This window comes from Peromyscus leucopus, chromosome 8b, assembly GCF_004664715.2.
Source record: "Peromyscus leucopus breed LL Stock chromosome 8b, UCI_PerLeu_2.1, whole genome shotgun sequence".
Lineage (NCBI taxonomy): Eukaryota > Metazoa > Chordata > Mammalia > Rodentia > Cricetidae > Peromyscus > Peromyscus leucopus.
Genome location: NC_051086.1, coordinates 70,953,933 through 70,968,462, shown reverse-complemented (window position 1 = coordinate 70,968,462; position 14,530 = coordinate 70,953,933). Strand labels below are relative to the sequence as shown.

Below are 14,530 nucleotides of genomic sequence, written 5' to 3'. Positions count from 1 at the left end.
TAGAATATTATTTTCACTTAGGCAACGATGTGTTACATTTGTTTCTGCTGATTTGTTTAATGATGTAAAGATGTGTTACATTTGTTTCACGTTGCCTGCGTAAGGCACCTGATTGGTCTAATAAAGAGCTGAAGCCAATAGCCGGGCAAGAGAGGGATAGGTGGGGTTACTGGGCAGAGAGAATAAATAGGAGAAGAAATCTAGACTCAAGAAGGAAGGAAAAAAAGAGAGAAAGAGGAGGAAAGAACGGAGGAAACACCCAGGCAGTCATTAGCCAGGCAGACACAGATAACAAGAAAGTAAGAAAGATAAAGAGAAACAGGTTATTTTAAAAGAGCTAGTTAAAAACGTGCCTAAGCTAGACAGAATATTCAAAACTAATAATAAGACTCCATGTCTTTATTTGGGAGCTGGTTGGTGGCCCAAAAAAGAAAAGGCCTGGTACATCCACCCCCCCCCAAGTGCTGGAATTACAGGCCTGTGTCAGCACACTGCATAGGGAGAAATCTTTAATTTTCCTGTTATTAATTTAACTTGCTTATTTAAAATAAAAGCCCAACTGGGGCTTGAGAAAGGCTCAGTGGTTAAGAGCACTGGGTGCTTTTCCAGAGGGCTGGGGTTTGGTTCCCAGAACCCTTAGGGTGACTCACAGCCCTTTTTAACTGCAGCTGCAGGGCATCGACCCAAAGACATCTGTGTCCAGGCTGGCCTGGAATTTAAGATTATCCTGCCTCAACCTACAAAGTAATTGACATTAGTGTTTGGGTAGGAGCTCCACCTCAACCCTGGCACCCTGGCATCCCTATACCCAAAGAGTCTGGAATGTTCTAGTGGAAGATCCACCTCAACTCCCCTCCCCTATCTCTTTTCGTAAATCTGCCCCTTCAAAGCCAGCCAAACACAGCTCCTTCCCCAGAGAGGCTCAAGACCACTCCTATAGGGATACAAGCTGCATCCCAGAAAATAGACACGTGGTTTTCCAGTCTCTCTTCCCGGTCTCTCATCCCGGACTCCTCTCTGAGGGGCTAGGGAATCATCCGGGAAAGCTTTACCTATTAAACCTGGGCTTTTCCAATTCGGTCTAATTCGGTTTAATTTGGATTGCTGTGTTGGTGGAGAGGCCCTCAGGGTGCAAAGACTTATCAATTAGGAGCTACAGTACACCATAAACTGGAAGAAAGGGGAACTTTTCAGAGGCAGGAGGATCTCTACAAGTTCTAGAATAGCCAGGTCTACATATTGAGTTCCAGGCTAGCTAAGGGCTTCATAGCAAGACCCTGCCTTTAAATAAACAATACCAAACCTTTCATTGCTTTGGGGCTGGGCAGATGATTCCGGAATTAAGGATCCACACTGCTCTTGCAGAAGACCCAAGTTCCATCCCTAGCGCCACACGCCAGCTCACAACAATCTAGTTTCCAGTCCCAGGGAATCCTAACACCCTCTTTTGGTATGCCCCAGCACTAGGCACCTAGTGGTTCACATACATACAGGTAGGTAAACACTCATTCACATAAAAGAAAAAAAAATTGGCCTTTTAAGCTTTTAGACTTTTAGCAGCAGCTCAGCTGAGATCCATTCTGGATGAGGACTCAGAGGCTTTCAGTTTGAGAAACAGGATTGGATGAGAAGTTGGCGAGGTGAGGTTAGCTGTGGCTTGTTCAGTCTCTCTTTCAAGATTCACCCCAATACCTGGCTCCGAGTTTGTTTTTATTTATAAGACCTTGTAAGATTCGTGTTACAGTGAACTCAGGGCAAGATGCCACCCAGTTAATTTTCCAACTTGTAAAAAGGAACTAAAGAAAAGCTTAAAGCCAGATGTGGTGATGCATGCCTTTAATCCCAGCACTGGGGAAGCAGAGGCTGGTGATCTGTATGTAAGTTTGAAGTCAGCCTGTCATACGGAGCCAGTGCAAGAATAGCCAGTCTTAGTCAGAGAAGGACTGAAAGCTGGTGAAGATGTAATTGAAGGAGGGGTCCACGTTGCAGCCATAGTAAGCAGCAGAACTTGACAGCTTCAGCCATATGGTTCTGACTTTAGAGTTAAGGATAGAAGAAAGGAGCTATGGACTTTGCCTCTGTGCCTAAAGAAATCCACTGAAGCCAGACATGTGTCAGGGATGCCCCTGCATGAAGGAATAGTAGAGGCCATTCATGAAGCTGTAAAGTTGAAGCATGGATTGCCTTGGAGACCCCAAGATGTTGGAGATGCCAGAGCTGTGGGATACCAACTGAGGAAAGCTGCTAACAGGAAGTGAAAACAGCCCAAAAGAAAGAAGTGTGGTTCAGTCAACAAAGCTGAACACAGTTGGAGATCTGAAGAGTGTTTTGACCTCATTCATGGAGAAGCAGAGTTTGGAGCTTGCCCAGCTTGTTTTTGGTTTTGCTTTGGTCCTGTATTTCCTCACTATGCTCCCTTCCCTATGTTATGTCATATCCTGTGACATCATATGTTGGAAGTATGTGATCTACTTTTTGATTTTGATTTTACAGAGATTATAGTTAAAAGATTGAATAGATCTCAGAAGAGACTTTGAACTTTAAAACATTGTTGAGACTCTATAGACTATGGGACTTTTGAATTTAGACTGAATGCAATTTTGCATTATGATATATCTACAAGCCTTTGGGGTCCAGTGAGTAGAATGTGGTGGTTTGAAAGAAAATGGCCCCCAAAGGGAGTGGTACAAAGGGAGGTGTGGCCTTGTTGGAATAGGAAGTGTGTCACTATGCATCTGACCACTCTGACAGTGTTTCTTCAACTTCTAATTCCAAAGCTTGATGAATTACTGTATTTCCCTCAGGAAATTCCACCCCCCATTAAAGTGTAAAAAATATGAAAAATGAAAAAAAACCTTCTGACTGTAAGATGGCATCAGCGACCAAACCTGACCAGCTGAATTCCATCACCCTTACCCACATGACAGGACAGAACCAACGCCTGCCAGCTGGCCTCTGACTGCCATGCGCACGCTGTGGCAAGAAAGTCGGATCCCAAAGATAAACACTCACAATAATCTTTTGATCTTTTTTTTGGGGGGGGATCATTTTTTTTCTATTTCACTTTGCAGCTCCGGTGGAACTGCACTCACTAGGTGCACCAAGGCTAGCCTTGACCTCAACTCACTTGCTTTTGCCCCAGCACCGGGATTACAGGTGTATGGAGTTGTTTCATTTTGAAGATTTATCGACCTACTGACACACTTGAGTAAGTGTGTACTGAGACCGGAACCGGGAACAATTAGTCCAGGATGGCTCTCCAAGTCCACCTTCAAACTTTATGCTTAATCAGCCACCTGTGGCTTCCTCAAGATTCCCCAGTGTCTTCTGCTTTCAGCGTGCTACAGAAACACAAGCCTATACAAACTGGGCATTAGATAGAAACTAGAAAATACTATACTTGGAAAACGACCTAAAACTCCTAAAGGCCTACAAAATAACTCACACTAAACCTATTTAGTGATAGAAGAAAGGAGTTGATGTCAGTAAAGACAAAAAAGTCAAACAGAAAAATAGGAGGACTAGCCAGGACATAGTAACATGAAACAGTCTCTGGGAACAGCTAGGCACATTTCTGATTTTAGTAACCTTGCTCATAAGGCCGAGGTCCACTCAGACTGCGTCCCCTCCCTCTCACCCTCCCAAAGGGAGAGAAGAACGATCATCAATGGCAAGAGGCGGCTGCACAGAAGCAGCACCTAGAGCCGGCTTCACGCTCAGGAGGGAACACTACGTCTCGTCCTCGTGGTCTCGGGTGCTCTACACAGTCAGAGAAACTTCTCTAGTAACGAACTATAGAAATGATCCCTGAAAGTATAGTCTTAACCTCGCTCCTCCGCGCTCCACACACTCTACCCGGCGCGCTCACATCTAACTGACGGTGAGGTCGGCGGACCGCTGGCGCGCCTACCGCACACGGCTTTGGCACAGGCGCTGCCGTGTTCCCCGATGAACGCCTCCGCTACCCGGTCCACGGGGCATCTGAGCTGCTACACTTTTCCAAGTCAAGGGGAAAACAAACACAAAAACCAAAAACCCACAAACCCACTGCCACCTAATTAGCATACGACCGCTAAACAGCCAATCGGCTGACGGGTCTGCCGCCCCGCCCCACTTCCGCCTGCGTCGGGTCGCGAGTCGCTGACGGCCACACACGGCCCTGCCGCCCGCCGCCGCGCCGGCTTCCGCCCTGCGGCGCTGGCCTTCCCGAGCCGACGGCCTTCAGCCCCCACCTGCCCCAGGAGAGGCGCCGCGGAGCCGGCCGCACCGTGTCGGCGGGGCACGCAGGTTGGACTCCCGGCTCAAGCCAGAGGCCTTTCGTGAGGAAAAAAACGAAAAAGTACGTAGGGAAAATGGCAATTGAAAGATTGCCCACTGCGGTGGCGGTGGTGGCGCACGCCTTAATCTCAGTGATCGGGAGGCAGAGGCAGGCGGATTTCTGAGTTCGAGGCCAGTCTGGTCTACAGAGCGAGATCCAGGACAGCCAGGGCTACACAGAGAAACCCTGTCTTGAAAAACCAAAAACAACAACAACAAAAGAAATCCTGTCTCAAAAAAGAAGCAAAGTGAACAGTTGTCCTGAAGAACAACACCCAAAGCTGACCTCTGACTTCCATACACACACATATGCAGGAATACATACACACACACACACACACACACACACACACACACACACACACACGAGGTAGGGGTGGAGGAGAAAGAGAGAAGAATAATGAATGAGAGAATAGATTTCAGGAGATTGCAGATGACTAAACATGGAATCTGGGCCTGGTGAGAAAGCTCGGTGGAAAGAGGCACCTGCTGAGAAGCCTGACAACCAAAGTTTAATCCCCAGAAACCGCATGGTAAAAGGGAAGAACTAACTCCTGCAAACTGTCCTTTGATCTCCACGTGTATGCCCAGTAAACAATGCAAAAATATATAAACAAACATGGAAGCTACTGGGGAGTATGGTGTGTAAAAATTACATGAAAATTATGTGCCATGAGAACATGCTCCTGCTGGGTCATAGTGGTGCTCATGTTTAATCCTATCACTTGGGAGGCCAGCCTGGTCTACTACAGAGGGAGTTCCAGGCCAGCGAAGAATATACAAAGAAATCCTGTGTAAAAAGAAAAAAAAAAAAAAAAAGACTTCAGTCTGGGGTACTTATGGAGACCCTATACCAAACCAAACAGAGCATAACTGAGATGTTCAGCAAGTAAATGTGTCTGCCGCCACCCCTGCCAACTGGAGCTGGATGCCCAGGAGTAGCACGGAGGAGGAAGAGAACTGACTCCTACACAAGCCTACATATACTCTGACCTACATATACATACTGTAGCATATGCATACTCAGATACAGAGGCATACACAAATAAAATAATAAATGTATTAAATTTAAACTGAAAACCAGGGTTTGGAGAGATGACTGAGCAGTTAAGAGCACCAGCTCCTCTTCCAGAGGATCCAGATTCTATTCTCAGCACCTACATGGTGGCTTACAACCATCTCTAACTCTAGGTTCAGGGGATCCGACACCCTCTTCTGGCCAACATGGGCACTCCATGTATGTAGTGCATAGACATACATGCTAACAAAACACTCATACACATAATTTAAAAATAAAGGTTAAAAAATTTAAAATATGCCCGCAATGGTGGCCTTTAATTCCAGCACTTGGAGTTCAAGACCAGCTTGGTCTATAGAGTGAATTCCAGAACAGCCAAGACTGTTACACACAGAAATCTTGTCTCAAAAATAAACAAACAAATAAATAAATAAAAATAAAATAAGATTGTATTTAGAATCTCTGATTGTAAAAGGAACCTGGTCCCTGAAAGCTAAGGAAAGCACAGGCTTTGCCTCTGTAAGTAAGAATCTAACTGAATGTGGCGACTGGTAAATCATAGCAGTTACTCAAAATAACTAGCCTAAGAATTTGACTTTCGTTTTCCTTTTTCAAACTAAACTGATTGATTGAGATATAGTCTTGCTATGTAGCCTTAGCTGTACTCAAATCTGCCTCCTGAGTGCTAGGATTATACCCAGCCAGAATTTCATTTTCAGACATTAGTAAGATAGAAATAGGTCACTGTAACTGTGGCCGAGCGAATGAGTGACTGGGTTTTGGGAGATTTATTTGTGTTGTCACTCCGAGATGGGCAATAGAGTGGACCATTGAGTTTTCTGGTGGACTCAGAGGAACATAGAAGAACACAGAGATAATAAGGAGGGTCTTAAAGGATGCATGGTCTTTTTTGTTTGTTTGTTTGTTTTTTGGTTTTTCAAGACAGGGTTTCTGTGTGTAGCTTTGCGCCTTTCCTGGAACTCGCTTTGTAGATCAGGCTGGCCTTGAACTCACAGAGATCCGCCTGGCTCTGCCTCTTGAGTGCTGGGATTAAAGGCGTGCGCCACCACCGCCCTGCGCATGGTCTTTTTGATTGGGGGAGGTGGAGAAGAGGGTCAGGTGATCATTCTCCATTCCTCCATGAATCAATCAGGTTTATTCCCTAATATTTGACTCCCAAGCATTATTTATTAATAAAACAATAAAAGAAGCCACAATATCTGGTGTCCAATGTGTGGGAAGATAATGTGGTGGCTTTTAAAACCGCCCCTTCCCAACTGCCAGAGGGTCTCCAGCTTGTCCCACCAGGGCCTTTCCCATAGAGATCTCCCTGCAATAGATGCACACTCCAGCCCCAAATGTGCAGCCACAGCTGCCTGCCAACTCTGCAGCCGCCGGAGTCAGCCGCTCACCCCCAGCTGTCATTCAGGCAGCCTGGTGCCCTCCCACACTGTCTAGCCGCAGGGACTGGGAAGGCAATATGAAGGCCTAGACTTGACTCTGCAGACTCCATCTTAGGGAAGGGCCACCATCTTAGACTACCTGGTGACCAGGGGCTGTACGCTGAGCCATCTCTCCAGCCCCCTATTCAGGATTTCAATGGGCAACTGCTTTGAGTTTTGAAAAAACTGACTCTATAATTACACATTTATTAGAAGTCATGGCCATCATGAGTATATCTGTACAAATTAAGACTGATAATGTTCCAGCATATGTCTCTAGTAAAATGAAACAGTTTTTTTGCACATTACAATATAAAGCACACTACAGGTATACCACACAATCCTACAGGACAGACAGTTACAGAAAGATCTAATCACACTTTAAAAATATGCCAAATAAAAAGAAAGGAGCTGGGTGGTGGTGGTGCATGCCTTTAATACCAGCACTTGAGAAGCAGAGGTAGGTGGATCTCCGTGAGTTCCAGGACAGCCAGGTCTACAGACTGAGTTCCAGGACAGCCAAGGCTACACAGAGAAATCCTGTCTCAAAAAACAAAACAAACAAACAAACAAAAAATGGAAGTTCATGGGTTGGGTTGGGGATTTAGCTCAGTGGTAGAGCGCTTCCTAGCAAGTGCAAGGCCCTGGATTCAGTTCTCAGCTCTGAAAAAAAAAAAAAAGAAGAAGAAGAAAAGAAACAGAAAGGAGTAATAAAGATCCCCAGAAACAGATTACACATTGCTCTATTAACTTTAACATCTTAATGCTAATGAGAAAGGAATGACAGCTGTGGAGAGACATTGGGTAATGGAAAAAAAAAACTGCTGAATTAAATCAGCCTGTATAGTTCAAAGATATGTTGACCTCATAATGGAAACCAGGATATGTGTTACATTGCGGAAGAGGTTTTGCTTTTGTTTCCACAGAAGAAAAGCTATGGCTACCATCAAGATTGATAAAGACTGGATTTGAACAGGAGAGACCTCTTGATTAGGAAAGGTGATAGATAGTTCATCAAACAGCTTGGTCATTCAATCCAAACTAACTTATAAGACTAACAACTGTCTTTCATTTGATCAGACATAACTTGCCAAAAGGAAAACTCCCCAAAGTTAGGGTTGAGGCAGGATTTTATTTTTGTCTTTCCAGGAGAATAAAAGCATCCAATTAAAGACTCTGAAGATCACTGGACAAATAAGGCATATGAAGTAAAAGGACAAATCATCTAGAGAAAATGTCCCAGGGAAAAAAATAAACTGGCTTAATGGTATAGCATATTTCAACATGAAAAAAATTTCATAAATCTTCCCAAATTTTTGTTTCTGCTGTCAAATAAGGAAAATGGTCATTCTGTAGTCCCAACTCAATTAAAAATTAAAGCTGGCTTTGGAGTTGGAGTGTGGCTCTTTCCTTCTCTAAACCCAAGCATGCTTGCTAAAGGAAAATCCAAAGTCTCTGTCTCATGTCAGAAGAGCCACCTGGTATGGGACAGAAGAAAACCAAAATTAAGGGACTATTCTAGTGTCACTAGTCTCATAATCCCTTTATTTTCACTCTCTAAAACTTTTCTTAAGGTATTAAGTATCTCAAAAAAGATTTACATATATATTTACATATACATATATTTAAACTTTCTGTCATGATATTAATGGTCATATAGAGTACTAACTAATTCTAGAAATAGGCTTCATCTAGCTTCCTGTATATGATTTTGGAATTGAATCTGAAGCAGGTAATTAGGAATTAACCTCATGTACCCGGGATGTATTTAATAGATTATGGTCCTTTAACCTCTCTGAGATCTTCTGTATATGACATTTAAAATGTTTAAGTTTTATGCAGTACCATGACCATTCCCAACAGCAACCTTTGAAACCTCCAAAAGGATGATGGGGCCCCACAATGATTTATTCCATCTGAATTGTGGTAACACCACTAAGCTGACAAACATCACCCAAAGATCAGCTTTGGACTACAAACTACTCAGGACAATTTCAAGGTGGTTAGCTAAGATACTCCAGCCAGAACTTCAGATAAACCTTGCACTTTCCCATCACACTAAGACTGGATAATAGCTACCTCTCCTGGGACTTGATCTTTATCTAAATGTTTTTCAGGGTCCCCTAAGGATGCCATCACCCACAGACAACAGAAAGTAATTTTAAGAATACAACATCCACATTCCTAAGAGGTGGGGTGGGTGGTTTTTGGTCATTCAGTGGATGTTTGTTATCATTTAGGGGGGTTGATTGCAAGTTGTTATTGGTCATGGTCAGGGAAAAAACTAAGCAAAGGAGGTTAGATTCAGGGATCTCATTCTGAAAAGAAAAAGGGAGGATGTAGGAATGGTAGGAGTAAAGGGTAGATTATTGAATCTACTTTCAAACTAAAAAGCAACTACTAGTCTCAAATAGTTTAATTGGTGTGGATTTTAGTATACTGATACAAATTTAAGGTTATTTTTGTTATACTATATATGTTTCTATTCTTGTTTAAGATATTTTTGTATATTGATAACTGAAAGGGCCAAGCAGATGCCCTAACAGGCTGCTCAGTCTTCTCTCAGAGATCAGGCCTCAATTTCAGTTTCCTGAGACTGAGCAAGCAGTTTCTGGGAGGTCTATGAACAAAATACAATCACTGATGCCCCTGCCAGCAGGGACAGGGAGATAGGACCAACCAAGCCTGGACCACTGAGCCAACCCCCACAGTCAGTACATGCTAGGCCAGCCAGCCTCCACAGCAGCTCAAGGACAAGGCCTGGGACTTGTCTAGGCCTGCCCCAAAATGATAACTATAACCCCCAACCAACCCTAGCCAATTAAAAGTTACTAACATGATTGCCGCTTGCATAAACCAATCCCGAGTCTGTTCCTATGTGGTCTGTAGACCCCAAGACCTCCTATAAAAACCCTGCCCCACTGCTACTGGGGATCTCTCCTGCTCTGCTGCTGCGTCAAATGGATGGAGAGGCCCACGTTAACTCGCAACAATAAAAAGACTCTTTGCTTTTGCATCGTATTTGGTCTCTTGATGGTCTTTGGGGGACTCTGGGTGCAACAGATACAAATCTAAGGTTATTTTTGTTACAAATAATATTTGTATTATTACTTATACAGTAATAAGTTTATTACTGTATATATGTTTCTATTCTTGTTTGAGGTATTGTACCTATGCAGCTCATTTAAAAATGTAAAGTTTTAGTCTATGAAAGCTATTTAGGATAATAAAAGACAAGTTAGTAGTTAATCATCTATAACAATCAAACTTAGAGTCATGTTAGTTAAGTTTTCAAAGTCAAACAGATATTTTAAATAGCTAGATAGTCTTCAAACACTTTAGAGACCTACAGAATATGGCATTTTAAATGTTTTAATGACATAAGGCTTTTCATGATAATGAGACACATCTGCTGCTCTTGGCACCACCAAATTACTTCAAAAAAGGGTGATGGACATCGAAGAACCTCCATATAGAGTTTGTTGTCAATGTGGCAAAGCTAGCCATCTGGGCAAGAAACTGCCTTTGCCTCAACTGCTGACAGTGCGCTGTCCAAACTGGACAAATGGGACACAAAAGAAGGCAACTGCTGAACTTTGCCAAGACAAGGTAGGACAGTCCTTCAAACCTTCCTGCTTCATAAAAAAAGTCTGTCAGATATTCTAGGCCTGTAGGCCAAAAGATGGATGCCCCAACATTGCAGAGGAACCTTGGGTGACTGTCCAGATAGCCAGAGGTCTCTGTTGTTTCTATAGTTTTGGAAGTTGTTTGCTCTTCACTTCCTGTTTACTCAGGTAATACATCCCTTGGGTCACTGATGGGGTTGAAAATTAGATAGTTATAGTTACAGTTTTCTTTAGTTATAATAGAAAGTAAATTAGGTACAAAATTTTAGACTCACCAAGAGAGGATAGATAATGGATTGTTTTCTCTGAATTTGCCAAATGCAAGTGGACTGGATATTATGAATGTAATTCTTACTTGATAATTGTTCTTATATATAGTTTCATTTTGCTAAAGTTAATACCTTTTTTTTTTTTTTTTGGTTTTTTTTTTTTTTTTTGAGACAGGGTTTCTCTGTGTAGCTTTGTGCCTTTCCTGGAACTCACTTGGTAGCCCAGGCTGGCCTCGAACTTACAGAGATCCACCTGGCTCTGCCTCCCGAGTGCTGGGATTAAAGGCATGCGCCACCACCGCCCAGCTAATACCTTTCCTTTTTATTTAGACAATGCTTGATAATTGGTTTTTTGGTTTTTTTTTTTTGGTTTTTCGAGACAGGGTTTCTCTGTGTAGCTTTGCGCCTTTCCTGATGATAATTGTTCTTATTGTATATAGTTTTACTATGTTAGAGATGAAACCTTTCCTTTTTATTTAGACAAAAAGAGGGAAATGTTTCAGTTTTGTTTTTGTTGTTACTCAGAGATCATAGACCATAGATTTTTCTGGTGGACTCAGAGGGACACAGAGATAATAAGGTGGGGCTTAAAGATGTGTGATCTTTTTGATTGGGGAGGTGGAGAAGAGAGTCAGGTGGTCATTTCTCTGTTGTTCCATAGATCAATCAGGTTTATTCCCTAATATTTGACTCCCAAGCTTTATTTATTAATAAAACAATAAAAGAAGCCACAATATGACTGAAACCCAGGGCTCAGAAACAGAATCTTTTAGATTTTGTACCATGTTTGTTCTACTGGATGAGGCTTGGGCTGATCCAAGGCGTTCCCTGAGGCCCTAGTATATGAAAAAGGAACATAGCTCCTTCTCAAAACCAGAAACTCCTTGGCAGATCCAGTAACAGCCTGGGGCCAGGGCCTCGGGAGCTTTTCTGAGGCACTATTGTGTGTAGAAGGAAGGTAGTTCCTTCTCTAAAACCAGGAATATGCTTGGCTGAACTGACAGATGACAGCCTTGTGAAAGCTGCACCTTTGGATCCTGAGAACCCTCGTCTTCCCAGTGTATAGGGCTATAGTTAGCAGTCCCAGGGCCACTGTGCGCTGGGTCAGTAAAGCTCTTGAGATGTCCTGTGTTCCCTTTGTGCAATATTGCTTCATTAGCCTCCTGATGACTATGCCCCATTGTATGACAGATTCTGCTGACTCTGTCCATTCCTCCCCTGGAAATAGTATATAAGGTGCTGTATTTCTTAGTAAGTTTGTTTGGCATAAAACATGACTTGTGAAAGACCTTCTGACCCCAAACTTTCTTATCATCTTCTGATCTCCTGGTCCTCTCAGGACCCTGTCTGTCACGGATAAAATGACCCACTTGCTGGTCCAGGTCAACTTGTTACAATTTTTGAAATTTTAGTAGAATAAAGCTAATTTCTTCTTTGATGTATGAACTGTTAACAATATTAACTGCTAACTACTGAAGGCCTATCACATACCCAGTATGATTCTGAATGCTTCACATAAATAAATACAATTAATTATAATGTTTTATAAGAAGTTGAGGCTTGAAGAGACTAAATAATTGATTTCACTAAAATGATAAGCGTTAAATAGAACCCAAAGGTTGGGTATGGTGGCACATATCTGTCATCTCAACACTTGGGAACGAGAGGAAGTAAGATCTGGAGATCAAGATTAGCCTCAGCTACACAGCAAGTCTTCAGCCATCCTGGGCTATATAAACTATCTCAAACTTCTCTCCCTCCCTCCCCACACACACACACTAATTTTAAAAAGTAATCATCCAGATGATGCTGAAAGATAAGTGCACTTTAATCAGAGAAATGAATTAATGCCAAGTCCTAAACAAGAGAAGACAGAAATTTAGACTGGGCAGTGATGATCTATCTAGTCCTTTAATCCCAGCACTCGGAGGCAGAGGCAGTAGGATCTCTTGAGTTCAAGGCCAGCTTGGTCTACAGAGTGAATTCCAGGAAAGCCAGGGCTACACAGAGAAACCCTGTCTCAAAAAACTGAAAATATGCCGGGCGGTGGTGACGCACGCCTTTAATCCCAGCACTCGGGAGGTAGAGGCAGGCGGATCTCTGTGAGTTCGAGGTCAGCCTGGGCTACCAAGTGAGTTCCAGGAAAGGCGCAAAGCTACACAGAGAAACCCTGTCTCGAAAAACCAAAAAACAAAGCAATAACAAACAAGCAAAACAGGATAATAGAAATTTAGAGAACAGGGTTTAGAAGGAGAAGGAAAGGGCCATCAGGAACCAAATAAATACCTCCAGGGCAAGTTTTCTAGTCTGGAGCTAGAGACAAAGAGGTTCTCCCCACCCTGCCCCCAGCAGGACTAAGAACTAAACTTACACCTTTCAAATGCTAGCCAAAGTCTCTACCGCTAAGCATTCCCCAGCTCTTTGCTAGTTTACTTGCCCATCCTAGCATTCCTTGAAGTAATTCTGTAGCCTAGGCAGGCTTTGTGCTCTTCCTGCCTTAGCCTCCAGAATAAATGGGATTATCCATCTGTAGTAAATAAATGGGATTTCCACTTCCTTTGAGACATCTGTAATAAATAAATGGGATTTCCACTTCCTTTGAGACAGAGCCTTACTACATAGCTTAGGCTAGCATGGAACTCACTTTGTAGCCACAGCTGGCTTTGAACTTAAGATCCTCCTGCCTTAGCATGCACCATCACACTCAAATACCTTATAAGATTTTAAATGTGAAGGGAAGTCACTGAGATTTGAAGCTATAGAAAGCTGTTCTGATGCTACTACAAGGCATCTATGAAAGAGATCATGAATTGGGGCATGCTAAGAAGTGGAGAACCTTCAACTGTTCTAGAAGGTGAATTCCTATGACTCACTGGGATGGGGGTAGGGTGAAGGAGATGCTTCAAAGGCAACATTCCGGGGACTTGGGGTATCTACCAGTGATAGAGTGCCTGCTTGAAGACTAGATGAAAAACAGATTTCTAACTGAAGGGAGGAACCTTTTCAGAATTGGGGGAAGGGATTACTGAACTACCATAATCTAATTTAACCCTTACAACAACCCCTGTTACTAACTCTCTTAATTTACAAAGAAACAAATTCAGGCTGAGGAATAGCAGCTAGTAAATAAGCAAAACAAAACAAACAACCAGAGGTAATTCCTCACCAAAGCAATTCCACACACACTTTCTGGAAAACAACAGAAGGAAAGAAAGCAAATAATTGCCAACACTAAAACAAAACACAGCAAAGCCAGGTATTAACTGCAAATGCGCGTAACCTCAGCACTCAGGAGGCTGAGGCCAGGGCTGCCACTTCAAGACCTGCCTAGACATCACAATGAGATCCTATTACCCCCCACCACCACCACCTCAGGGTTTCTTGGAATAGCCTGACTGTCCTAGAACTTACTCTGTAGACCAACCTGGCCTCAAATTTACAGAGATCTCCCTGTCTTTGCCTTGAAAATGCTGGGATAAAAGACATGCACCACCACACATGAGACCCTATTTCAAAAACACCCAATTTTTATTTAAAACTAATCTTGTAATAAAAACCAATCAGACAATGTTCTCTCCTCTCCATTTCCCAAAGGATCGGCCATCAAAGGGAAATCGACACTGCAGTAAAACACCAAGAGCCAGCTTAGTGCTCAGGAGAGGATGTAGATTCTTCGTGATCACACAAATTTCTTAGGGCAGAGGAAAAATATGCTCCCATGAAAATGTTTTCATGATTCACAGTTTCACATACCCCTTCCAGCTTCAGCTCTTGAATATTTTCTAAATTCAGCTCAATTAGTATTTCCTTCAGGAAATCTCAGCTGACTTGGTCAAAGTGACCTTTTCCATGCTTCCT

At 42.9% G+C, this 14,530-nt stretch overlaps 1 protein-coding gene and 1 non-coding gene across 3 annotated transcripts in view; both read right to left on the bottom strand.

Annotated features, from left to right (window-relative positions):
* Tex14 (testis expressed 14, intercellular bridge forming factor) overlaps positions 1-14,530 on the bottom strand; it is a 127,094-nt gene that overhangs the window by 72,860 nt on the left and 39,704 nt on the right. The window lies entirely within an intron of this gene.
* On the bottom strand, positions 3,608-3,823 carry LOC114699293. Its single transcript, XR_003735499.1, has one exon. It is a non-coding gene; the product is annotated as a small nucleolar RNA U3 (small nucleolar RNA).